At 47.7% G+C, this 27,040-nt stretch overlaps 1 protein-coding gene across 2 annotated transcripts in view; it reads left to right on the forward strand.

Annotated features, from left to right (window-relative positions):
* Positions 1-27,040, forward strand: part of WNT3 (Wnt family member 3) — a 53,955-nt gene that overhangs the window by 15,067 nt on the left and 11,848 nt on the right. Inside the window, exon 1 of one of the 2 annotated variants that reach the window (XM_009960066.2) lies at positions 26,412-26,428. The exons of the other annotated variant lie outside the window; for it this stretch is intronic. The gene's annotated coding sequence lies outside the window, so the exon portion shown is untranslated. Of the gene's footprint in view, positions 1-26,411; positions 26,429-27,040 lie in introns of those variants that run through there. 2 annotated transcript variants of the gene reach the window in all.

The raw sequence follows: 27,040 nt of genomic DNA on the forward strand, positions 1-27,040 counted from the left end.
CTGGGCAGCCTGTTCCAGGGCTCTGTCACCCTCACAGTGAAAAAGTTTTTCCTTATGTTACTGTGGAAACTCCTGTGCTCCAGCTTGCACCCAATGCCCCTTGTCCTGTCATTGGCCATCACTGAGAAGAGCCTGGCTCCATCCTCCTGACACTCGCCCTTCACATATTTATAAACATCGATGAGGTCACCCCTCAGTGTCCTCCAAGCTAAAGAGACCCAGCTCTCTCAGCCTTTCATCATAAGGAAGATGTTCCACCCCCTTCATCACCTTTGTGGCTCTGTGCTGGACTCTTTCCAGCAGTTCCCCGTCCTTCTTGAACTGCGGGGCCCAGAACTGGACAGATTATTCCAGATGGGGTCTCACCAGGGCAGAGTAGAGGGGGAGGAGAACCTCCCTCGACCTACCGATCACGCCCCTTCTAATACACTCCAGGATGCCATTGACCTTCTTGGCCACAAGGGCACATCGCTGGCTCATGGTCATCCTGTTGTCCACCAGGACCCCCAGGTCCCTTTTTCCTACACTGCTCTCCAATAGCTCAGTCCCCAACCCTCCCCATGTCTTCTAGGAGGATCTGTTCCATGATCTTCCCGGGCACAGAGGCTGAGAGGTTGGTAGTTCTCACGGTCCTTCTTTCTACCCTTTTTAAAAACAGACGTAATGTTTCCTTTCTTCCAGTTGCTAGGGACTTCACCTGACGGCCATGCCTTTTCAAATATCATGTAGAGAAGCTTGGCAACTGCATCAGCCAATTCCCTCAGGACTCTGGGATGCATCTCATCAGGTCCCACGGACTTGTGTATGCTCAGGTTCCTCAGACAGTCACGAATCTCGTCCTCATTTATAGTAGGAGGGACTTTGTCTCTCTGGTCCCCGTCTTGGGGGCCAGGTCCCCGTCTTGTGGGCCATTCTTCTCTATTACTGACCAAAAACTATAGAAGGAAAGGATATTTCTGATGACTTCAAATCAGATTGTTTGTTAAAAAAAATATGGAAAAAGTAATTTTTTACACTGATGAGGAGTTGGTAGTCGAGTTTTGCAAGGACACACACTGTCCACCGTATTGAAAAGGATTGCAATGGGGGAACAATGGTGTGATGAAGTTTGCAAATGTAACACATTGCTCAGGATGATCCAACATAAGGGTGACCACAGAAGACAGGAATGGATGACACTCAGTGGATAATAAAAAGGCAGATTAATTGCAAATGGCTGTGAAGCAATGTCAATTGGGAAAAGGATCCTGAATCTACGCAACATTGATATAGGTTAGACTTTCTATTACAACCACCTTGGAAATGGACATTATTATGAACAATTCTTTGCAGCTGGTAGTTCAGTGCTCTGTAATCAACACATAGAATTGTACAACTTCTACGAGCTTTGCACCTTGCTGCTCTCCCTTGCTAAGATTTTTGGGACCATGTTGGTTGATAGGTGATAGGAAAGGTCTGTTAGGAGTTTTTACTGGATTTGTTCTCAAAACAGAAAATATCAGCATGTCATTATTTCAGTCATTATTTCTTTTACTGTTGCATCCTGTGGTCTCTTTGCAATCTGATCATTGCATTTCCCAAAACTGTTATAAAATGAGAAAAGCACAGAAACAAGCCAACAGCAACAAGGAACTAGAAGGATGGAATGCCTTCAGATAAGGAGACAATATTTAGATTTGTAGGTTGGAGAAAGACAATCAGGAGTGAATACAATACAGATCTTGCAGATCATGAATGATGACAAGAGTGTGCCTAGGAAAAGATGTTTATTTCTCAGGATACAAAAACCTGTTGTGGGTTAACCCAGGTAGGCAGCTAAGCACCACACAGCCACTCCCTCCCTGCCAGCAGGATGGGGAGAGAATTGGAAGAGTAAAAGTACAAAACCCCAGGGGCTGAGATAAAGACAGTTTAATAGATAAAGCAAAAGCTGCACACAGAAGCAAAGCAAACTAAGGAATAAATTCAATACTTCCCATTGGCAGGCAGATGTTTAGCCGTTTCCAGGAAAGCAGGGCTTCATCGAGCATCACAGTTACTTGGGAAGACGAATGTCATAACTCCAAACATCCCCCACTACCTCCTTCTTCCCCCAGCTTTTTGATTAGTTGGTAATTTACCATACAGTGGGGCCTCTTCAGCACGTCACTTCCCCTCGTGGTGCTCCAAAACTTCTGCCTTCTCACCAGTCCATGATCACTTCCAGGATTCCTGAGTCACCAGTTTTTCCCACTCAAGCCTGTAATCAGTGTGATCCACTTATTTGTTGTATGATGCGTAGAGGGGACCCTCCCTTTGAACGTCCAGCCCAGCACAGACAATCAAGATGCCAAGAAAAACTGTGCCAAATACTTCTGAAGTGGCTCAAACACCTTCATACTCTGCTAATATCTCTTTTTCATTTGGAGAGTATAAACCACGTTTCTCACATCTTGTCCTGGACTGGACCAAGGCCTACCACACGAGCTATCTCCTGTTTAATTTGTTGAAAGGCTTATTGCTCCTCCTCGGTGGAATCATTGGCCCTTGGGTTTAAAGTTAACTGAGAGGTGTGTAATTAGATTCTGGAACTTGTTCCCAGGAAGCATTGTGGAAGCAACATATGCCATGGGGTGAGAAGTGGCTTGGAGAAAATTACTGAGAATTATTCCACTGGTAGTCCTTAAGCATGATAGTCCAGAGCTAACCCTCAACTCAGGAAATCCCCCATCCCATCACTGCTGGAACCTTCATATACTGGGGAAAGCCATCTTTTACCCTTGCCTTGTTTCTTACGGTGTTTCCCAACATAGCTGTGATTACTTGTGGAGACAGAACACTGGCTACATTGACCTTTGGAGCAGACCCAATGTGTCGACCAGTTCAGTATTTTCTGCAATATTCATGGCAGTTTATGTCTCACATCTTTCTAGAGCCCAGAACCCCTCCACTCTGAGTGCTGCTTTGCTTTCCATTGAAAGGGGACAGCAGATGTGTAATTTTTCACCACAGTAAACCACTAGGACTAATTCTAGATCTCAGTTATAGAAGATTCAATTCATCTTTTCTGTGTTGTATCTAACACAAAACGCTTTAAGATCCAGTTCATCCAGATGAGACAGAAGTAGATGCCTTCGTCTCAGCTATGCTGCCCAGGATGGGCAAAGCCAGGCTCAGTATGAGACCACAGCACCCATTGCCTCCTAGGGCCCAGGTTACATCCTTCTTGGGATAACCTCAGGCTGTTTATAGGAGCAGAATCATCCCTGTTATCTCCAATCCTGGTCTCAGGGCACACCAAAGAGGTGCAGCCCAGACATCCGCCTTAGATCACACCCCAAATTATGAGACAGCAGAGTGCATGTAGTAATTGTCATCCATGGTGTTCAGCTGGATGTTCCCATAGTATCTGAGCATCGGGCAATGCTTTTCAATGCCACAGCTGGTGGCTCACAGTGCGCAATTTCCAGACAGCTGGCATTAACCACTTATTGAGGTTAGCCACCACCAAGGCCTCTCCAAAGTGACAGCCCAAACTGGAAGCATGTGGAGAGGGCTTGGCTGATCGAGGGATGGATGACCAGGGAGCATCCTTGTGGCCTGGCTGGAGAGTCTCTTTTCCTTCCCTTGATTTCTGCGATGCTCCATTCTGGATAGAGTGCCCCATCAGCTCCTCCCCGGTAGGAAATGCTTCCCTCCATCGGTGCCAGCTTTGGGGAAGGAGGCAGGAAAGGAAGGCAAATCCGAATGGTGGGTTAGTGCTTTGCTGGGAGTGCCTCGCAGGTAGGACTGACAGTGGGAAGCATGGCAAGGGGGGCAGCAGCACCAACAAATGCAGCGGCCTTGGTCGCATGGTGCATATGCAAATCTACAGCCCTGCCAGGACTCGCTGATTTGGAGCAAGACTCCAAACAAATTTCAGTGTCTCTGTTTGGAGGAAAGGTTTTGCAGTGCTGAAAATCTTGCTGTGTTTATTGCTGTCACAGCCTGGAAGCCTCCATTTGCATATGCAAATCATATGCATTTATGTAAATTCCTGGGCGAATAATATTATCACAGTCCCTGCAGAATAGATTCTCTCCCATGGCAAATCACTTGATTGTGTTTTCTAAACTGAGAGTGACATTGCTTTGACCAGGCATTACTGAACATAACATTTATATTTGATACACGAAACAATAAAGGAGCCCAGTTCCTGGACACTCACCCTTGTCAGCAACTTTATTCAAGCTGCATTCGTTAGGAAGAGAAGCAGTCTCCAGCTCCCAAGACCTGCCCACCCCCACCCCCCCACCCTTCCAGCATTTGCTGGCAAATAAGTCAGAGCCGATGCCAAGACAAAGGGGTGGAGGCAGATGCCAAATCACTTTCAAGCCCATGACAGAGCCCTGAGTCACCCAAACTGGAGCAGCTCTCCCAGAATGGGCTTGTCTTACAAAAGTGCTGTTGCTGCAGCAACACTAATCCACACGCCAGTGGGCAGAGAGATAGTGTAAGGGATGCAGCAGCAGATTCGTTTGCTCAACGCCATGCTCAGACAAGGGGAAATTATAGTAATCTAGAGGGATCTTCTTGCTCTGTTTGAAGCCCTTTGTTGTGGGGGTTTCTTAGGCAAGGCTTCTGACATTAGAGGGAATCGGTCCCAGTGCAGGCGAACGGCTTGGGTCTGACCCCACTCTCTGCTCTCTGGGTGGGCAATCCTACAGACTGAGCAAGAGAGGGATTTGACAAAGCTCCCTTCACAGTCTAGGCTGGGAGAGGGACTTCTCCACAAGACCACTTCAGGCCCTAAGGTCTCAGCTGGACCATGCATAACACCCAGTCTGATCTGAGAAGCATTCAGGTCCTGTCCTCGATTCCTTCCTAGCAATCGCTCATGTCACTAGCAGGCTCCAGGGCCATCAGTACTACAGCAATGACACCTCTCTGCGCACCCGTCCTGGCCTGCCCTGCTCCAGGGACTCTCTTGCTCCTGCACTGCAGTAAGGAAGGTGCTTCTAGGGCCAGCCAGGCAACGTGGTCACCATTACCTAAGCCTGGTAAGTGGGGTAATACGAAAAACATATGCAAATGTGAACATTGGCCGATTGGGTCAGTTGAGAAAATACCTCAGGAAGTTACACATGATTTGGGGTGGGCTAATTGTGCCACTGCTGCCCGCTCACTTACCCCATGGTCAAGCAGTGGGTGAAAGAAAATTGTCCCACCAGTGAGGGTGGGAATTCAATTTTGCCAGGGCTCAGACTTGCCCAGCTCAGAAAGCAGAAGTAGGTCTGGGGAGGAAGCAGCAGTCACCCAACAATAAGGAAAAAAGGCCACAAGAACAGAGTGGCTGGTGATGTGTTAGTGGGGAAGGACTGAGCATGGTGGATGTGGAGGTCAGGATCAAAGAATCATAGCACATAGAAAAGTTTGGGTTGGAAGGGACCTTTAGATGTCACCTAGTCCAACTCCCCTGCAGCAAGCAGGGACATCTTCAACTAGACCAGATTGCTCAAAGGCCCATCCAGTCTCTCCTTGAATGTTTCCAGTGATGGGGTTTCTACCACCGCTCTGGGCAACTGCAGAAAGAGACTGGCTTCAAGTGTGTAAAGGCAATGTGGAGACTGCAAAGAGGGGTGGCAGTAGCAAAGGATATGGGGGCAGACTGTCCCTTCAAGGACATGGGCAGGACAACTGAGGATAAAGTACACCAAATTACTCAGGAGAGAAAAACAGAGCTGGGGAGACAGTTGGAGCTTTAAAGGGAGGGGACATGGCTCAGGACACAAACGGCAAGAGATGCATGAAGACCAAGAGGTAGAAAAAGAAACTTTTCAGCACTGGGAATAGGGCTCAGAGGCAGAGGGGAAGGGATGGTTGTGAACAGAAAAGCAGAGGTGGGGGTGACATGAGAAGAGGGGCAGTTACAATTACAGTAGGAGGCAAGAGGGTTGCAATGAGTAACAGACAAAAGAGAAGGAGGAAAGTCCAAGGGTAGGAAGTTTATGGAGGAAGAAAGCTGTGTCTGAATGAAGGCAGTGCGAACGGAAGGTATTTTGGGGATGAGACATTCGAGCATCAGAAAAAGAATGGCTTTTAGGGTTGGATTTTCAACAGATGATGTTGGGTGATAGTACCCAAACTGGAAATAAAAGGCTTTCCAGGCCAGGTGTTAAAAAAACATGAGGTTAGGAAGTTTGAGACTTTTGGCTTGACAATTCCCATCTCAGTACTGACCAGAGAGGGTACAGGAAGGAAACAAAAGTGAGAGATGGAGAGGAGGGTAAGAACTGACCTAGCAGTTATGCTGGCTCTGGACAGACAGATGGCAATTCCAGCTCCAAACTGTCTAAGAATGCTCAACCAGGCAAACGGGTAGGGGTAGTTGCAAGAATAACTGTTTTTGTGGCAATGGCACTCAAACCATCTAGCACATCCTTTTCCTCTTCGCATTTTTCCCCCCTTATCACCCCACTATGTGTCTCTCCATTCTCCCCTCATAGTGTGCTGAATCCCAAAAGTGTATCTGTCCCAAAAGACCCACAGTAAAGCTTTTGGTCCTTCAGCTTTGAATCTACAACAGTCACCAAAGAACTAAGTATTTAGCAACAGAAATCAGGAGTAGCTGATGTTGGAAGTGACCTCTGGAGATCATCTATATCAACTCGTATGCTCAAAGCGGGGTCAAACAGAGCAGGTTGCCCAGGACTGTGTCCAGTTGGGTTATGAGTATCTCCAAGGATGAAGTCTCCACAAGCTCTCTAGGCAAACTGTTCCAGTGTTCAGCCACCCTCACAGTAAAAAAGAGTTTTTATATGTTCAGACAAAATTTCATGTTTCAGTTTGTTCTCACTGCCCCTTGTCCTGTCACTGGGTACCACACAGAGAAGTCTGGCTGCATCTTCTCTACTCTCTCACACCCATTATGTATACACATTGACAAGATCTCTCCAAGATTTTCTTTTCTCCTGGCTACGTAGTCCCACCTCTCACAGCCTCTCCTCCTATGTCAGATGCTCCAATCGCAAAACATCTTTGCTCCTCCATCAGCCCTACAGATGTTTCACAGCTCCATGTGGGCCAATGAGGAGATAATTTAAATCCTCTTTAGTCCTCTTACCTGCTCACTCAATATCTAGGATGGCAAGGCAGGGCTAAATGCTCACCTTCTGGACTCCATTAACTCCATCCATTTCATGTCTTATCCTCTGAATTGGCTCTCTTCTCAACAGAAAAGTCCCTCGTTGCCCAGAAGCTCAAACACCACTTCATTTACCTACATAATTCACCTGCACAAGCATTTGCATGTGCAGAGATAGAGGTACTGTGGTGGTACTGGTAGCGGTACCACCAGTAGCAGGACCCAGTTCATCCCTGGGTGAATCTGTTCACTGAGCATTGTTACTTCTGTTGTAGTCAAACCCTCCCCAAGCAATGAGAAACAGCACAGTTCATGACATTCAAGGCTTTCAAAACAGCTTTTCTGAATATAAAATATTCAGAAAGTATTTTTCTGTAAATAGCAGGCAGGCTTCTGGCTTTCACAGGGCATTGCTATGGGTAAGGTACATGTTGCTGTGCTAGCTTGTGTGAGCCACCATCTCCGTGGCTTTTCTAACAGGATGGTGGCTTTTCCTGCCTACCTTTTGAAAAGGTAATGCACCCTTCATGGTTTGTGCTAGCAGCCTCATCCAACTCTGGTGGGGATGAAAAGTCAGCAAGTGCCATCTGAGATAGACATGCAGCCACAATTTAAAACCAAGCGTCTAGACCACATGTCTAGACTGCAGTCCAGAGAACCTCATCCAGAGGTAAACAGGTAAAACAAGTCAGAGGATCATGTTCTAAAAGTGCATCGTTTTCTCCATTTGTTATGAAGGGAGCCCAAATGACTAGCTTAGGTGAAGATGGCCATAATGGGGACACCCAAAGGCTAGTTCCTTAAGCCAGCTATCTTTTCAATATAAATTGATTGATGAGGCACCAACACAGGTGGGTCAACCTCCAGTCAGGTTCTTTTCATGGAGTGCAGTGGCAAGTAACCTCTCATAGGTGCCTGTTCTCTATTGACTGGAGGAGGAACCAGCACAACCAGCTGCAGTTTTGACAATCAGCTTTTAGATATCTACAGTTTGGAGAAAAGCATCCATCACTATGAACTTCACAGCCACACTTCGAGTGGGTGAGCATACCAGGCTTTTGCAGTGCTCATTGAATCATCGTATCATAGAACAATTCAGGTTGAGAGGATGATCTATTGGTCTCTTAACTGGAGGGCCTACTCAAAGCAGCCCCCTGACCATTGAGGTGGTCCTCACTGGACTCCCACCTGTATGTCTATACCTTGCCTGTCCTGGGAAGCCCCAGACTGGACATAGGATTCCACATGTGGTCTCACAAGTGCTGAGTAGAGGGGAAGAATCACATCTGTCTTCCTTATGCAGCCCCAGGACGCAGTTGACCTTTTTTCCTACATGGACACAAGGGACCCCTGTTCAAGTTGTTGCCAGCCAGGATCCTCTGGTCCTTTTCTGCAAAGCTGCATTCTAGTGAGTCAGCCCCCAACCTGTCCTGTTACAGGATAGTCCCACCAGAAGCAGGAGTTTGCATTTGGTTTTGTTGAGGTCCATGAGGTTCCAATCAACACATTTCTCACCCTGTTGAGAATATTCTTTCTGAATGGCTGCCCTGCCCTGCAGCCCATCAGAACTGGCTGCCAGTTAGACTTCGAGCCCTTGACTTCCAGCCTTTCAGCCCAGTTGTCCACCCAAATTTCAGTCCATCTGTCTAGTACATTTCAGCTGTTTATCCATAGAGATACTACAGAAGATAATCTCAAAGGTCTCGCTAAAACATCTGCTGCTTTCCCTCCACCACAGAGCCAGTCATCTCATCACAGAAAGCTATCAGATTGGTCAGGAGCAATTTGCTCTTGGTAAATCCATAGTGGCTGGTCCAAATCACTCTCTTGTCCTTGATGTGCCTGGACAGGGCTTCCAAGAGGATTTTCTCTATAACCTTCTACAGCTGAAGGTATAGTTTCCCATACCTAGCTGCTGAGGCTGGTGCTATTGGTGTGCCTTTTTTTTTCCATGTTTGCAAGATGCAATGTTAATGATATTTTGGACCACCACATGGGAGAACACAGAGTCAGCTGTATCTTAGAGGGGTTTGTTCATGACCAGCAGAAATGTGACAAACATAATGCACTTGAAGTGCGTTTAGCAGTGTGAACGTAGACTTAGAGAACAGCACTGAAAAGAGATATTTCTCAGCAGTCCTACAAGATTCTGTGGATAAGCAGAGAGGACTTCCGAACAGAAATGTCTGTTAACCTAGAAAAAGTTTGTAAAGTGCCTATTCAAAATCCTTAGGAACATTGGAAGCATCCATGGAAGGACAGCTGAGATGTCCTTGGATATGCAATGTCCAATACTGGACAATTAGTAGGAGACAAGGAAAGGCACTAAATCTACATTTATTCAGAGGTTCAGATTGGCCATTAGGAAACACTCTTTTCTCAAGGAGGTGGTGCAGCCCTGAGTCAGGTTCCTGTGGAGGTGGGGAATCTTCACCCTTGGAGGTTTACAAAATGTGGTCTGTCAAAACGATCACCAACCTAGTCTAGTTTTCATGGTTGTCCAACTCCAAGTCACGTTGTCCTGCATCCACCTTTTAATGTGAGGAATATTCCTATTTGTTGTTTTAACAAGTCATAGACCCCAAGCTGAGAGGGTATGGGAAGCTCTTAAATTGCAATACAACTCTCAGACTACACGTTCCAATTGTTTCTTCTACTCTGTTAATTCAAGATTTTCTGGATGTTTTAGTATTCTTCTCAATAAGTCATTTTAAACCATTTACCAAATGCAGTTGTAATTTGACAATCATATTCTACACACAGGTGCAACCGTACAATATCTCATCATCACAGAGAAATTAATATTACTTAATGCTGATAGCCTGAGTGGTTTAAAACCACGTTCTTCCAGCCTTGGTATTTCTTGCTTTAGCCAGTTCACTCCTGATCCTCCTTTCTTCTTATGACGCTGTGGTGCCCATCAATACATTAACTCTGCCTCTAAAAAGAGCTGCTGGCAATGAGGAGGTTATCTTCTTATCATGCTGTGTGATTAAAACTCCTGTACACAAGTCATTTAACAACCAGCCAATACCTTGACCTTCCTTCTGTCTCTTCCTTCTGTGCTTGACACAAGCATCTGAATTCCATTATTTCTTTAACTATCAGCACTTTCAGGGTCAACTTAGATTTCCAACCACATCCAGATAATCTCTTGTGCTTCTTGGTGCCAGGCCCCTGCAAGAGGCAATACGGTTTTGAAGAATGCTAGTGATGTTGGCTACTGAGTAATTCCGTGTGACTAAAGAAAGAGTTTGTATTTGTACTATGAGGAACATTTTGAGGATCAGGAATTAATTTTCTTTTACTTAGGACTCTCCTCACTCCAAGAAAAATCAACAGGAATTTAGCATGAGTTGCAGGACTTCCTGCCCAGGACATAATTTTGCTGTAGTCCTTTCTCAGTCATGGTACCTAGTTCTCTCCATCCTCTGGTGAGAAGTGAATGTCTGCTTCTCTGACAGGAGATCCAAAAAAAGCATGGATCTTCCTCAGATCTACACTAACATCAGGGATGAGCTGTTGTTCCAGCACATACAGATGCCTGGACTGCTCTTATGAGAGCCAAGGCAACTCACAGCCATGTACTCCTGGCTCCATGCTCCACAATTGTCCCCATGAGCTGAAAGGAGATAACCAAAGTCCTGATCTAAGAGACATCAATCTCCTATACAAAGGGCTTTGCTCACCTGGGAAAAATTTGAAAGCAGCTGTGAAAACAGGGTGTGCAGGGCAAGATCCATGCTGGTAGAACACATATGGTTTTGGAAATGCCTAACAAGGGTGCTTTCTCCAGAGCAAATTATCTCTGGTAAGGATGGGGCACTGAGAGAGGTAAAGGGTATGCAGGAAGCCTGTGATAGATCAGTAAACTGCTCCAGGTTTGGTCCAGGAACTATACTTAGAGTTGCTGAAGACACTACTGGCCCAGCCTGACATGCAAGACTGCTCTAGACCCTGTAGCAGAAATTCTGTCTGTTCTTGAGCTATCAGGACTCAAAACCCAGCTGAGACTATGAAAAAGGTCCTAAGATGACAGACACTGCAGGGCATAGGAAGAAACTAGCCACTCACCTGCAGTGGTGGGAGCAGCTCCCAGGTTTCCACTGGTATTCAGATACTGCGGATTCAACATGAGCTGCAGGCAGAGCACTTGAAAAATGTTTAAAGCTAATTTCGTTACAAAGCTTCTATAAAGGAATAGAGCAGAACGGAATAGAGCAGATCCAGCAGAGGATGTAGGACAAAAAAAAAAAAATCTGCAGGGGACAGATTATGTTTCCTCAGTGCTTTTTGAATTTAAGGGTAATACCTCAGCATCACATGCCATTGAACTGGGAGGTTGTTCAGCTCAGCCATTTTGGGGAACCCAGTATCCTTCCTCCATCCCCTGCACTAGGGACTCTGGGATTTATGTGTGATCTGCAGTTATCATAACGTTATTTCAAACGACTGAGTTGGCTTCAACTTGTTACATGCAGTACTCCTATATCCTTCCATGTGGAACATTTGATAATTTAAGGGCATCTTATCGAATGCTGATGGAGGAGTTAACTTTTGTTTAGACAGGAATTAAGGAACATTGATTTCCCAGAAGCCCCCCCTTACACTGCTGCTGGATTCAAGCTCCTCTAACGCTATCCAAGTGCAACCTCCTCCTTTTGCTGCCTCTGTCAGTGCAGCCACTATCGATATGTGCAGAGGACAGTTATGGCAGAAATCACAGCAAGACACAGACCATATCAGCTCTTCCTCCTCATGAACCCAGAGGACAAGGAAAAAAAAAAATCCTTCTTGCAAAGCCAGGCAAGGCTGTGTACTGTGACCACTGAATTTGATCCTTTTACCCCAAGGGTGAGGATTTCATTCGTATTGGCTCAAACAGTTCTTTTCAGAAAAGTACAGGCTGGATTTGAAGACACTCAGTGTTAGGGAATCTGCAACAAGTGTTGGACATTTGTCTTTTTCTTTGAAACTTGTGCCTTTGCATTTTGCTGGTCTGAATTCCCACTCACCAGCCATTGTCTTGCCCTCTTCTGCTGGACAGAAAGTCTTAATCTTCCCCTTCTTCGCACTGTAACTAAATAATCTCTCAGAAGTCTTTCCAATAGACTAATCAAACTGTCAACATAAGCCACTGCCTCAGCTCACTGCTATTGCTCTTTTGTCCCCCTTCCATGTTTAACACCCTATTTACAACAAGGAGGAGGCTTAAAACACTCCAGTTTCTGCAGTAATGGTTGCGGCATCATGTGCTCTTGACTGGACAAGACAGCACACGCTTCCAGAACTCAGTGAAGGCAACAGAAGTACAAAACCATCCTTCAGATGTCCAGGAGGGAAGCTGTGGGCAACCCTCAGAGCCTGGGAGCTGGGTAATCCAATTTCATAAACATGACACTGTCCTCTTTCCCCTTGGATGTCTTATTTAACTTCGCTGAATGTCAAAGGAGATGGTTGCATTCTCATGGAGATACCATTGTAGGTGGCTACGACTCACAGCCTACACGAGCTTCATTAAAACGCTGCGCGGCTGTTACACGAGCTGTCTGCAGTTGGAGGAGTCACATTTGTGAGCAGGCTCTGACATATCTCAATAGTACATTCATGCTGCGGTCTTGAGTAGATGCTCTTATACCAACAGACGTATCGAAAAGGATGTCCTTCTGGAAAAGCTGCAAGCCAGGCACCAGCTGTGTCAGCAGCATCCCTGGGCTGCTGCCCATGGGTTTAGTCAGGGCCAGGGAGTCATGATGCCTTCGAGCCTGTTTCTGGCTTGTGACTCATCTTGGAGCTGGCCAATTCCTATCTCAGTTCATCCTACCTCCTGCCTTGGTACTTGGGAAAGAGAGAGCTATTGTCACGGCAAGGGGAAAGCGGAGTGCCACAGGAGGGAGCTGGGCAGTCACGGCCAGGTGGTGACCACCAACAAGATTGTTCTGGAAGAACTTTATCCTTTGGCATCCTCCACTATCTTTTTCCTCTTCAATAGGTATTCCTGAGCTTTCCATGTTCCAAATACAATTGCAGGACCTATGAGATGAATACTGAAGTTCAGATTAGGTATACTCTAGGGGTTTTACATTTCTTCAGCCAAACTCAGCTGATTTCCACCTAGGGAGAAGGCACCTGATACAGCAAAGGCAGTCTAACAATTTACCCCTCTCAGAAGGGGGCAGACCTATCGCTTGATCTCTGTTCCTTTTGCCAGCACATGGTCCTCCCTGCCAAGCACTCCCCCACCCATTCACTTGTGTCAGGTCTGGTAACGCTTTTGATCAAAGCCGAAAAACAATTTGACTTGCTAAAGCATCAGAACACTAACTCAGCAAAACCAAAACTAGAGTCAGTGGCACAGGGAACACCTGGGTCTTGTGTAGGGAGGGCAAGTGAGACATCCTGTTTTATTTTATTGCAGCGCAGCTGCAACTTGTACTGTGAAAACTGCTAAATAGTGGCAGAGTGGATGCAGGGATGTGAGTGATGGGTGGCAAGTTCATACATAGGAGTGCAGCTCATGCCATGCCTACAGGACAAAAGGAGATAAAGAAAAAAAAAAAACAGAATAAAACAACAAGATGGAATTCAGTTCATGTGGCAAAAATCTCACTGCAAACCTTCTGCCCTTGGTCAGACCTTGGAGGTCTGCCCTTGGACATTTTTCTCTGTAGCTGGCCTTCACCCAGTGAAGCCCATGTGCATTGCACTGTCTGGGACTTGAGGGTAGGTTCATCTGATCTAATTTGAGAAGTCCTTCCCTAAGTCTTTGTGGAGTCAGTGGAGCTTTTCTGGAGTGTGATACCTGACCTCTACAGTAACCAGATTAACTGTGCCCCATTGAGGCCTGCTTTTCTCCACCAGTTACCCAGGAATCTGGGTTACAGCCACCTGGAGCTTAAAGTGGAGAAGTGAACCTGGTCCCAGTGACAGGGAGAAGAGGAGGTCCCGTCAGTTCAGTGTCAGTCACACTCAGATTAGGAGGAAAGTTAAAGAAATCAATGTTTTCTGAAACTCTGACACACCCAGCATGTCCTGGCCCTTGTATCCCTCTCATCACCCAGATGAATTTTCACCCACGAAAGCCACTTCTGGTCTTAGTCTGGACCTGTTTGTACTGGCAATATTTGCATTTCCCTGAAATCTTTCACATCAAAGAACTTAAATTCTTTCACTAGCAATCCCTGCAAGGCACCAATCCCTCCCAGGGCCCACAGACCTCACCATCCCTGCCAGGCAGACCAAGCAGTGCACAAATGGCATCACTGAAATTCAGCCACACTCAAGTTAATTGCAGCATCCTGCATATTTCAGAGCTGGATGTTCATGTTCCATGGTTCTGTCTGAAGAATGACGCTTCTCACAGATGACAGTTGCCATCTCCAGCCCATCAGAGGGCACAAGATATGAGCAAGTCTCTGCAAATGGGCTAGTGTGTGAATTTGCTGCATCCAACCAGCAACAGCTCAAATTGCAGTCTGCTGGTTTGCCTTGGCAGCAAATACAAGGAGCAGGCAGGTATCACTGCAGTGCTGACCCAAATCACGATCGTGCTGTAATTATTTTATCAGCTTGTGTCTGTATAGCTGTTGAGGTGTTTGCAGCCTTCACCATCCTCCCAGCAGTTGTGTTCTCCCATCATCCTCCTCAGTCCAGGCTTGTGTCCAGTCCTTCTCATGCAGCCTCTCCAGCATACTCCTGCACCACTACCAGAGAGGACAGTCGTGCCACTAAGGAGATGGATGCTTTCCCTTCTGCCCCCAAACCGGAGTGTGTTACAGCAAGTCACAGCAGTGCTGGTGGGAAGGGACCCTTACGGGTCTGTAGTCCAACCCCACCACATTTGCAACTGCCCCACTAGTAGCTGTAGGCTGTTGTGAGACACCACTCAGCCTCCTTTCCTGCCTGCTAAACAGCCCAGCTCCCTCCACCTCTCCTGATACAGCACAGCCTTTCAACCTCTGATCGTCATGGTCGCATCTCTTGGACACCGTTTACTTTCTATACATCCCTGTTCACTAGTGGACCCAAAACTGGATGCAGAGTCCCAATCTGGTGTCAACAACACCAAGAAGAGCAGATAATAACTTCACTTGATGTGCTGAACCCACACTGACCTAGCCCAGTAAATGATTTGCCTTGTTGATGTTGAGAGCAATCACTGATTTGGGTTCAAACTAGGCATGTTCAGCCATTTCACTGGCAGGAGCTACAAGTGAACCTTGTACCACGAAACAAATGGGCCCCCAAAAATTCACATCATTTAATGAAGAGTTTAAAAAACATTTTAGTGATGCAAGGTTAGGAGTCTGTGGAGCAGGGAAGATCTTGTTGGTGACATGCTGGAGAAGCTACACTGAGCATTGCTCAGCACAGCCAGGTGGAGGGTAGCGCAGTCTTCTTGGGCAGCACCACATTAGCATGGAAGCCTAATGGTTTTGGAGACTCGTGGATCAGGAATGGTTGTGGGATCAGACACAGCAGTAAATGTGAGGTTTTTTAACCCTGGAAGAGCTGGATCATTTTCACCACAGTGATGAAGACACTTTGCAGCTGGACACCTTCATCTTCTTTTCTGCATTTTGTCTTCTTCTCAACCCCAAAACTCCCTGAGTCTTTGAGTGAGAGCTCAATCACTCTCTGAACCTGCTCAGCTTGATTGCAGGCCATTGCCTTCTCCTGTACCTGCCCGAGTGGGGCACTCTGAGGTGCTGTGTGTCAAGGATGTCAGTGAACTCCCTCCGTGCCTGTTTCAGCAGTTTCAGAGCACAGGGATTCCCACAAGACATTTTGTTCCGGACAGATCCAGGAGGACTAGTTCACCATATTCAGGAGTCACACAGGCCAGTGCTTACCAGGGTCAGGTCCCAGATTTGGAGGTGATCTAGATGGAGATTATGGAGTGGCAGTAAGTCAGATTTTCCTATGGAAGACGGCTCCTTAGCCTGACAGAGGGAACATGAGTGTGAAAAAGAGTCTTAACCTCATAGGTAGAGCAGACCAGTCCTCAGTGGCTAGCAAGCCGACAGATGATATCCTCTCCCTTTACTCTGCCCTGGTGAGGCCACGTCTGGAGTGCTGTGTCCAGTTCTGGGCCCCCCAGTTAAAGAAAGACAGGGAACTACCGGAGAGTCCAGCGGAGGGCTACAGGGATGATGAGGGGGCTGCAGCATCTCCCCTACAAGGAAAGGCTGAGAGACCTGGGGCTCTTTAGCCTGGAGAAGAGCAGGCTGAGAGGGGACCTTATCAATGCTTATAAATATCTAAAGGGTGGGTGTCAGAGGATGGGGCCAGGCTCTTTTCAGTGGTGCCCAGTGACAGGACAAGGGGCAACGGGCACAAACTGGAGCACAGGAGGTTCCACCTGAACATGAGGGAAAACTTTAATCTGAGGGTGGCAGAACAGGCTGCCCAGAGAGGCTGTGGAGTCTCCTACTCTGGAGATATCCAAAACCCACCTGGACGCCTTCCTGTGTGACCTGCTGCAGGTGAACCTGCTTTAGCCAGGGGGGTGAACTAGGTGATCTCCAGAAGTCACTTCCAAACTCTGCCATTCTGGGAATCTGTGAAACCCCTAGTTCCCAAAGCTTGCACGCCTGGAAGCAACTTTAGAAGGACATGGTCCTGCGCCAGAATTACTGTCGCACCACTGGAACATCACCCTTAGACACCAAGTTTGCTTCTCCTTGAAAGAGGTGGGATTCAGCCAGGCATCTCTCATGTGCCAAGAGCTCATCCCTACCCAAATGTGCTCAATGGAAGAGGATCCTGTGGCCACTCAATGCATGTGGGCTCAGCTTGGTACTGCTGCAAGCACCCTGTGACAGCCTGTGAGAACCAGTCCAGTAGGCAGAAATAGGGGATTAGCACCCTCCTACCATATGAGTAGCAGCAGAGGTTATTGGCAAAATTCAGGCATTTGAGATGGTAAATGTGACACAGATTATTTGGTAGGTCGGTGGGAGATTGAAGAAAAGACATACGGGGTTTAGACGCTGAAAAAACTGACCACATCATCCATGTGTAACACCTACTTTCAGCTAAGAAACAATCTCATGGTATAAAACCTGAATAAATGTTTGAGTTTTGAGTGATACATCTCTCCTGCACCCCTATATGCCCCTAAGCTTCATTGAACCTGCAGAAATCTGGACGTACTTTATAAAGGGAGTGAGGGAAAATACATCCCACTGGTAATAGTGACTTTTATTTTAGAGCCGAGGAAGAAGACAAAACACAAACAGGATGGTCCTCTTTAGGAGGGATGCTGTGTTGTTACCGGGCATCCTTTGGTAATTGTTTTAATGGTTGAAATCACAGAATGAGATACACATAAAATGATGGCTATTATTTCCCTGTGTGTAAATACTCACAGAGACCCACTCGCACTGAGCAGAGCAAGCTCCTCCCCAGCTACCTCCTTCCAACACTTGCCTTGATGCTTCCTTGAGCCTCATCCTGGCTTTTTTCTTCTCTGGCTTTCCCTTTTTGCCATACTGCTGCACCCATTAACCTCCTTCTCATTCATGTCTCCCTGGGATTAAATGCTCAGAGCTTAAAGTAATCCAGTCTCTGCCAGTCTGACTACAGGGCAAGCTTCTTCTTGCCTTCTCTGCGATCCATCCACTCACAGGTACTCCATTTTCCTGCTGCAGTGTCTCTGCCAGATGCACCACCCTGCTTCAATGCCCAGTTAGCAATAATCTGGGACAAGGCTTGCTGAGCCCTTAGGAAACTGGCTGGAGACCCCCATCTCAGGGACCTCAGAAGAAATTGGTGTCTCTGTCCCTGGGAGGCTGGCCTTTGGCATCAGGAACCGAACCATGTCCCTGGGAGCCCTGGCATTGGCATCAGGAACCGAACCATGGGGCTGAGAACACCTATTCAACTTTGAGTGGTCAAGGCAGGCCCTTTGGGAGGACCTCACTCCTTCCTTTTTCAATGGATTTGAGGAGGAGACAATTCAGCGAGGACTTTCCAGATGGCCACATGACCACTGCTGGCAGCTGCAAACCCACCAGCTCAGGAGGGCAGGGCAATCTGCCTCCCTAAACTTTGCATGCCTGCAGTCAAGCCTGGTATTCAGCCCCCTTCAACCCGGCAGACCCTCATGTCTGGTCAGAGAAATTGCACGTTCCTTTCTCTCTTCGGAGGCTGCTGCCTGCCCAGTCCTGTTCTTTTCTTGTCTGCTTGAACTGCCAACCTCAGGTGACCTTGAGGCAATTTTTGTGATACAAGCATTGTTTACAACAACTCTTTCCCATCCATTATGCACTGCTTCACTTCCCAAGAAGTGGTGGTAACTCCTAGGACCCAGCCCAGACTGAAGAGTTTGTTCGTCCTCCTCTGTCTATATCAGCAGATCCCAGGGGCTTCAGCTGTTGTCCTGCAGCCCAGGCTTCCCCACCTTCAGTTTCCTATTGACCATAACATCAGCAGATGACAGCCACCCTTTCACTGGTGCCTCTCTGTGATTTGACAGTTCTTCATACTTAGCAGGACCCAATCCCTTCTCCTCTTGCAGAAGATATTTCATTATTTTGACACCGTTTCCAGACAATACAGTTGATGGGGAGGATGGAAACCTGCTCACAGCAAGCCCAGGACTGAATTCCAAGTGGATCAACTGCTGCAGCCTCTAGCACCAACTGGCTACATGCTGCATGCAGCAGGATTCTCAGCAAGCTGCCACAGGGCTTGCAATTCCTTCTTGAGTGAAACAGTCATACTTTGCCCCACTTTGAGAGGCCCCTAAACCCATGCCTATTGCCAGGCGTTGCTTTGGTCGTGCACCATCATCTATAAGAATGGCTTTACTGAGCTTTGCTGCCTCCTTACCTCCAGTACAGCCCAGTGATAGGTCATCGGGAAATGAGATTATCACTCCAGAATAACCAGACCATTTGGTACCCAGCCAACAGGAAAAAAATCTTTGTTTACAAAGAACAATTTCCCCTGTGCTCAGATATGGGGCCTTTCATTTTACTTAATGTAGATTTAGCCTGGGATGCATTTCAGTAGCTACTTCAACATCAGTGTTGATTGGAGGCTAAAATAAAACAACACTGGCCCCTCCCTCAGACCCTAAGCAGCCTTTTCTTCAGGATTGCTTTGTAGCATTTTAGCAACACCTGAGAAATCATCATCCTGGTATCTCAAAATAAAAACACATGCATTAATGGCACCTCATCTTTCATCTGGGATTATAGGCAGGGTACATGCTGTCCAACTCTCACACATGGATCAGAGGATCATTTCTTTAAGTGCTTTCTTCTTATTTGCTTCTGGAGACAATTAACATTTCTCTGCAAACGGAGCAGTTTGCCAAATTTCTAACCAACTGGTGCTATGTGCCCCCGAACAACACAGGCTGACCACCCCTGGTCTTTGCAAGATCCTCCCGTGGGGCACTGCCCCGCCACTGGGAATGTCTCTCTGTGCTGTGGCGCTTGGAAGAAGGATTAAGCCCTCCCAGAACAGGTTGCTGGAAGAGGTCTTTGCAGCTGTAGGTAGGAGGGAGGCACCAGTGGGTTGCATGGATAGCAAACAAAAATCACCCAGGACCTAGAGGAATTTAAATACCCTGAGCTGTTCCTCTGGGATTGCTCTCAGAGGGATGCCTAACCTATTTCTAAGCAGCCACAGTTTTGGGTGTGATTCCTAGGTGAACTTTTTGCCTTTGTGAAGGTTTTAGAAAGGTTTATAGCCCTTAGGTGACTAAATTAAGGGAGAATCTTAATTGGACAGAATCTGGCCTTTTGGGCTGCTGAATTTTGTGCAGACCATGCAATTCATACACGCTGTTTAATGAGGTAATTTTCAAACACACCAACTGGAAAAAAAGCTCTCTTGTTCAAGGGGTCACGTCACACTGCTGTGTAGTCTACAGACACTTTGCAGGGCAGTAATACAGAAAAAGCACATATCCACGCTCATGCCCATGGGACTCACCTTTGTCTGGGGGATCAGCCTCTAATGCTTAGGCAGCTGAACCTCTTTTTTTTAAAAAATGATGTTCCTATCTGTTTTAGAGAACCCACCAATGATTGCAAAGTTTGGTGGAGAGTCTGTGGTAACAGTGATATCATCATAGAACCATAGAACGGTTTGGGTTGGAAGGGACCATAAAGACCATCTCGTTCCACCCGCCTGCCATGGGCAAGGACACCTCCCACCACACCAGGTTGCTCCCAGCCCCATCCAGCCTGGCCTTGAGCACTGCCAGGGAGGGGGCAGCCACAGCTTCTCTGGGCAACCTGTGCCAGCGTCTCACCACCCTCAGGGTGAAGAACTTCTTCCTTGTGTCTAGTCTAAACCTGCCCTCTCCCAGCTTCCAACCAATATCCCTCGTCCTGTCACTGCAGGCCCTTGTACAAAGTCCCTCCCCAGCCCTCTTGTAGGCCCCCTGCAGGTACTGGAAGGCCACTATAAGGTTTCCCCGGAGCCTTCTCTTTTCCAGACTGAACAAGCCCAGCTCTCTCAACCTGTCCTCACAGGGCAGGTGCTCCCGCCCTCTGACCATCTTGGTAGCCCTCCTCTGGACTCGCTCCAGCAGCTCCATGCCTGTCTTGTGTTGGGGGCTCCAGAGCTGGCCGCAGTATTCCAGGTGGGGTCTCACGAGGGCAGAGTAGAGGGGCAGGATCACCTCCCTTGCCCTGCTGACCACACCTCTTTTGATGCAGTCCAGGATACGGTTGGCTTTTTGGACTGCAAGTGCACCCTGTTGACTCCTGTTCATCCTACCATCCACCAGCATGTCCAAGTCCTTCTCCCCAGGACTGCTCTCAATCCACTCATCGCCCAGCCTGTATCTGCGCTTGGGATTGCCTCAACCCAGGTGCAGGACCTTGCCCTTGGCCTTGTTGAACTTCATGAGGTTGGCCTGGGACCACCTCTTCAGCCCATCAAGGTCGCTCTGGATGGCCCCCCTTCCCTCCAGCATGTTGACCTCACCACACAACTTGGTGTCGTCATACCAGGGACACAAGTGATCACCCTACAGAAAAGCTCAAGGCTCAAGACACGTTCAGTAGAGATTAAATAGTAAGTGATTTACGAGCAGAGGCATGGGATTCATTAAAGCTATCCAGTTCCCCAGTAACCTGCAATGTTCCTTATTTGAATCCTGTCATCTCTTTGTCTGTTCTCCATACTCTGTCAAGACCTGGCATTTCTCAAGCTCATATGTGCATATATATTGCATGCTTTGACTTGCAAAAATTTCCCTCTTGCTGCTCTTGATCTTCAGACAAACCCAAGAATTTGTGTCTTACCCTGTTCACAAAGGGCTGCAGTCAGCAAATTACAAGAATTAAAAGATGATATTAATATTATACCAGATATAATACCCCCTTAGAGGTCAGACAGCAGAACAGAGCAGCTGGAGGCACTTGTTTGTGTATGAGGACACCTCTGTCAAAGATTCATGATCTCTGAGCTTAAAACGAACATCTGCCAACTGGTAAAAACACCTTGAGCATTGCATCAGGCTGAGCAAGACAGTTCAAAATGCACCACAACAAAACAATCAGGGTCTGGCTCTGCTGGAAGGTTCGCATTCATCATGCACCTCTGCTTGCAGTGATTTTGCACAGCCCTTTTCTTACCTGAAAAGCAAGTGTGTGATGGTGCTTCTGCTAGGAAGGGGAAAAGGGCAAAATTGGTGTGAGCTGGGAAGGGCTCATACAGCACTAAAGAGAGAGAGAAAGAGCCTGCATGAAAACTCCTGAATCCCAATGTGCATTTCAATGTAACACCCCTGGGCCACCCAGCACTGTAAAACAGTGGGATGCCATCCTGTGCAATTGTCCATTTTAAGCAGAACATGGCCCAGAATTGGAAAACACCAAACACATCTAAAAATAGTACGATAAAAAACCCTCCAGGCAGAGAAAGGTTTTCTCCAAGACAGCAGGTGGCAAACGAGACCTGAACCGTGACCTGGTTTTCTCCTGCTGATTCATAGTTTTGCCAGTGCGTTGTAAGGATTGCAGGGATCGATATGGGGCACTGACAAGATGTTAGAGGGCACAAACAGGACAGATGTTTGCCTTGTAACATTATGCTGCAGTGACCTGAGTTGCTGTGGGAGGAAATATCATGGTTTAAAAAAAGCCTCATTTCTACCAGGTCCTCAGAGCCCTCAAGGAGTGTTGCTAGCCAGGGCTCTCAAGGCATTTAAGAAGAGTAGTTGTTATTTAATTCATGTTGAGACAAAGGGAAAAGGCGACGGTGTCGTGGCCCCCCAGCACTCACACGGCAGAGCCCTGAAGGGAGCTGGCTCTTTCCATAGGTCTGCTCTGGCCCTGGGGCAGGAGGGAGCCACAGGATGTCTGAGTCTGTGAGCATGTGGTACTTACTACTTACTTACTACACATCCCATAGGCACAGCAGTTGCTGTGACCTCCCTCCTTCACTGGAGTCATCACAACCAGCAGCATCCTCTGTGCAATGCTGATAGCCGTGTATTTCTGCACAGACCTCCAGGTGTGCTGGGGGCTCCAGGGATGAAAATACAAGCTCTTTCTAACAATTTTGTCAAGGGAAATGGCACAGTCGGGAACAGGATTCCTATAGCATGTCTACATTTACATGGGAGATCCCTCAGGAGAGGTAAAGAGTTGTAATGCAGGGACTGTCCAGATCCATGGCACAAAATGCACCCTTGGAGACACACAGTTCTACAGTCCAGAGCTTTCCTGACCAGTTGGCCACAGGGCTGGTGGTGTCCTCGATACAGTGGGAAAAAAGAAATACTGCTCCTCAAATTCACCTGCTTTCAGCTGCCGAGTTCAGAGATAGAAAACACTCCCTTAGCAACACATCCCCGAAATTTTCTCCCTGCATTTCAAGCAAAGGCAGCAACACTGACCTCAGGTAGTCACAGCGTGCACGGATGCTGCCCCACTTTGGAGCTCATTGGAGGCTGTAGTACACTCCTCACACAAATGTCAATATTTTCCAGGGCTGAGACAAGAAAAAAACCAGTTCCTGTCCATCCAGTTGGGTTCCCAGAACTCATTAAAAGTAGCAACACATTTATGGGATTGCAGAAGAAAGAGAAAGGGGTGACCACACCAGATATTGTTTCCCATGAAGCTGATCCCTCCTGGCACTTCACTTTCCTTTTTTTTTAATCATGAAACTGGAATGTGAAACACATGTGAGCAAGCCTGTTGGGTCAGCCCTCACCATGCCCTGTACACACAGTAGAGAGTGGACAAACCTCTTTCCAAGAAGCTGCTTTCTTGCCAGACATCAGCCAAGCAGGGCATCACCCCCAGCAAAGTTTTCAATCCCCCCACTCCACAGGAGGAGCGACTCACCAAGGTTTGTCTCTGGCTGGTAAAACCCAGCTCGCATGGACAGCCTGTGGTGCACAGCCCAATCCTGAGTGCTCTGAGCAATGCAGCTTCCAGTCTCCTGCAGAGAGGACAGAAGAAATGTCCTAGCAGCTTTTGCTCTCACTGGCAGGAAACCTTTCTTAGTGTTCATCCTAAAAACTCCTTTTCATATGTTTTGGCACATTTTTAATCTGGCCAAATCCTGCTACTTTCAAATACTACTGGGTCTAATTTCCCTTGATGCCATGTGTCTTTCCAACCAGTAGCCCAAATAGAAGATGGGTTTGCTGACCATCTTTGTAGGAAGGATGAAGTTGGGAAGGTGGGCACAGTATCTTCCACACTGAGGCAATGCAAAGACATGAGTCACCTCTTCAAGAATGCAAGGATGCACCCACCAGTGATTGCAGAAAGAGGATCTGCACAAGACCATTTACTCCCAGGGCTTCAAAAGCTCGTCCCAGACCAATGAGAACCATGGAGAGTCAACTCGAGGCTGCTGGATCCCTGGCTCTGCTATGTCTGGCACTATCAGATGGGAACAAAAGGAGTCACCAGCCTGACAGACAGTGTCGAGACTCCTGAGAGATTTAAGGGATTAAACAGAGAAAGAGAAAAGGGATTTCCCATGCATTTGCCATAGGCACTCACGCTCCTTGTGTTGTGCACTGCACTCACAAGCAGACACACAAAAGCCTACCTTTATGTGCACATCTGTCCGCTCACACTTGTACACTCAGCGATGAAAGGGAGTCTCCCAGCCAGGCAGAGCTGTCTGGCTTTTATGGCTCCTGCCCTTGAGCGTGCAAAACGCCTGGGTTGTGAGTTGATGCTCGGAAAAGGAGTCTACCTTCTGCGGGTAAAGCTGGGAGCAGTGGAGCAGGCGTAAAAATATGGCTATTTCCCTTTGACGTGATGGGAGCCAGAGAAGCGTAGGCTCAGGCAGCAAGGAAGGACACTAGCATTGAAAGAAAGACAGGGAAGTGTGGGGTCTGTCGCTCCTGCAGTTGCCAGCCTTGGAGTTGTGGTTTGTGCTTTAAAAATTGCCCATGTCCTCCATCTGTCCCAAACTCACCCCATGATGCTTCCTCTCCTAATGTATTTGCTTCCTCCTCATGTGCTCTTGTGGTTTCTGTGTCAGAGCTACCCAGAGCCAAGATGTGCCCCAAGATCTCAAATCTGGATTTCAAATAGATTTTGTTTCATCTTCACATCTCAGCCACTATATAGAGAAATCATCAGTCCCTGGGACCCAGGAGATCAAAGCAGAGATGCAGCACCTCAGCCACAGCGCCCTGACCCGTGTGCCTTCCTAGGACTTCTGGGGAGGTGGCAGTGATGGGCCAAGAGGAATGAGACTTTTTTATATCTGTCTAAAAAGGATTGGCAGTGGGGAAATCAGAAGTTCATTGACATGCGAACAAAAATGATGATTAGGTGATGACTGGAGAGAAGGTGCTCTCAGTGATCATCAGCAAGGAAAAGTAAGAGCAGACACAGGAGTGATGGAGACCTTGCAAAAGAGGAAGAAAAGGAAAAGGTGGGAAAGTTTAGGACAGGCCATCAAAAGCAGACGGATTCCTCTTTGGGGGCAAGCAACTTCACAAGCTGGTGCGTGACCGCCTGCAACCAAGAGCAGCCTCCACCCTCCCCAGAGCCTTCTCTCACACAACAGATCATTACTCCAACCTCCAAACAGATGGACCAAAACTGACTGCACATCTCCGGTTGGGCCTTCCAGGCAGGGAAGTCTGTTGTGAGATGGCTCAGGAGTTTAAAGAAGGGATTTGACCAAGTCTGTGGCTGAATGGGAGGATGGGTCCTCCCAGGAGGTCCCCAGAACTTTGTGGGCAGTTCTAGCTCTTACTCTCCCAAGGCCACTGCTGCTTTCTCCAGGCTCCCTGAGGGATCAAACTGCTCATCCAGATGAAAATTGGGCCAGGTTTTACACCAGCGAGCTACAGCAGAATTAACCTGCATGCGTGGCATGGCGTGGAGCTCAGGGCCAGCACACCAGGCCAACAGTCCACAACCACTGCTGCGAGAAACTGCTGCTGCAGACACATCCTCATAAATGCTGACACTGAATATGAACTTCACTTCCACCACTGTGCAAACCCAGGCAGGAGAAAGCATCTCGCAGCGTGCCACCCCCGTGAGTGGAGTCTGTCTGCGAGAGTGGGTGTCTGGAGAAACGCAACACACTCTCCTGCCTGTTCCCCACGTTACTGGCCTTGCTGGATGGAGAACGAAGTTAAGGATGTTTGCAACTGTTGCTTGGACCCGACCAGTCTTCCCAGCAGTGCTGAGCTTCCCCCCACCAGATTGCACTTGGTGGGAGCTGGAAGCACAAAGCAGCTCTAGGAACCAGTCCTTAGTGTGCTGCCTGTTGCATGGTGTTATCTCCCAACCATATCTGGTTGCCCCTCTTCTGTGTGTCCCACCTGAGAATGTGGGAGATGGAGTCAAAACACGGCATGCACTGCTACAGTCCTGAAGTCTCAGGCAGCTGCCCCACGGCTGGGCAGGTGGGCAGAGAGGTGCAGGAGAAACAGGGCTGAGAGACCATTAAGCAGGGAGCTGTGGCAGAAGATGGCACTGGGGTAGGGATTGGAGGCATGAGCTTCCCAGACAGGGTGGGAATCAGGTCTTCTTGTTCAGTGTCTTCAGCAGAGCAGGTACCCTGGGATTCCCTAAAATCATTAGTGTATAATTAATTCAACCAACTGGCATCAGCTCAGCATCCAGCCTAAGACTCCAGGCTGGATGAGCAGTTCAGGACAACCACAGGTGTCATAAAGTGGTGGCATCTCTGTCCTTGGAAGTTTTCAAATTGTAGAAGGATAAGGCCCTGAGAAACCTAATCTAACTTGGAAACTGGCCCTGCTCTGCACAGGATGTTGGACTAAAGACCTCCTGAGGTGTCTCCCAACCTGAATTAGCTAAGGACTACCAGAGGATTTATTAGCTCATACACAATCTTCTGGTGTGGGCAGCTGGGTTAGGGGAAAACACAACAAAACTGGGATAAGTGGTTGATACCCCAGATGGCTGAGCTGCCATTTGAAGCGACATCTAAAGGCTGGGCAATAGGCAGTCAGGAACATCACAGAATTCAACCGAGGGACCAGGGGTGTAATAACCTGGGGAGACATAACCCTCTGTACCCATAAAGGCTGGGGGCTGACTGCTACAAAGGAGCACAGAGAAAAAGATCTGGGGGTGCTAGTGGACAAAAAATTTGAACATGAAGCAGCAATGTGCCATTGCAGCAAAGTCATTAGGGCTGCATAAGGAAAAGCATTGCCAGCAGGCAGAGAGAGGAGATCCTTCCCTTCTACTCAGCACTGGTTAGACCTCATCTTGAGTCCTATGTCCAATTGTGGACTCTGGTGCAAGAAAAATATGAACATACTCATTCAAAGCTTTTAATATTTGCCTGTGCTAGTATCTGGACTGTGAGGTTTCTGCACTGGAAGCGATTGAGTTCATCACGTCTGCCCTGTTACAGAACTGTCTGCTTATTCACAGATTTTACCACAGGGACCCTGCAGGGTGGTCTGGATCCTAGGCAAAGCAGTAGCTGTAGGACTACCCT

Source organism: Leptosomus discolor, chromosome 25 (genome assembly GCF_034619465.1).
Source record: "Leptosomus discolor isolate bLepDis1 chromosome 25, bLepDis1.hap2, whole genome shotgun sequence".
NCBI lineage: Eukaryota > Metazoa > Chordata > Aves > Leptosomiformes > Leptosomidae > Leptosomus > Leptosomus discolor.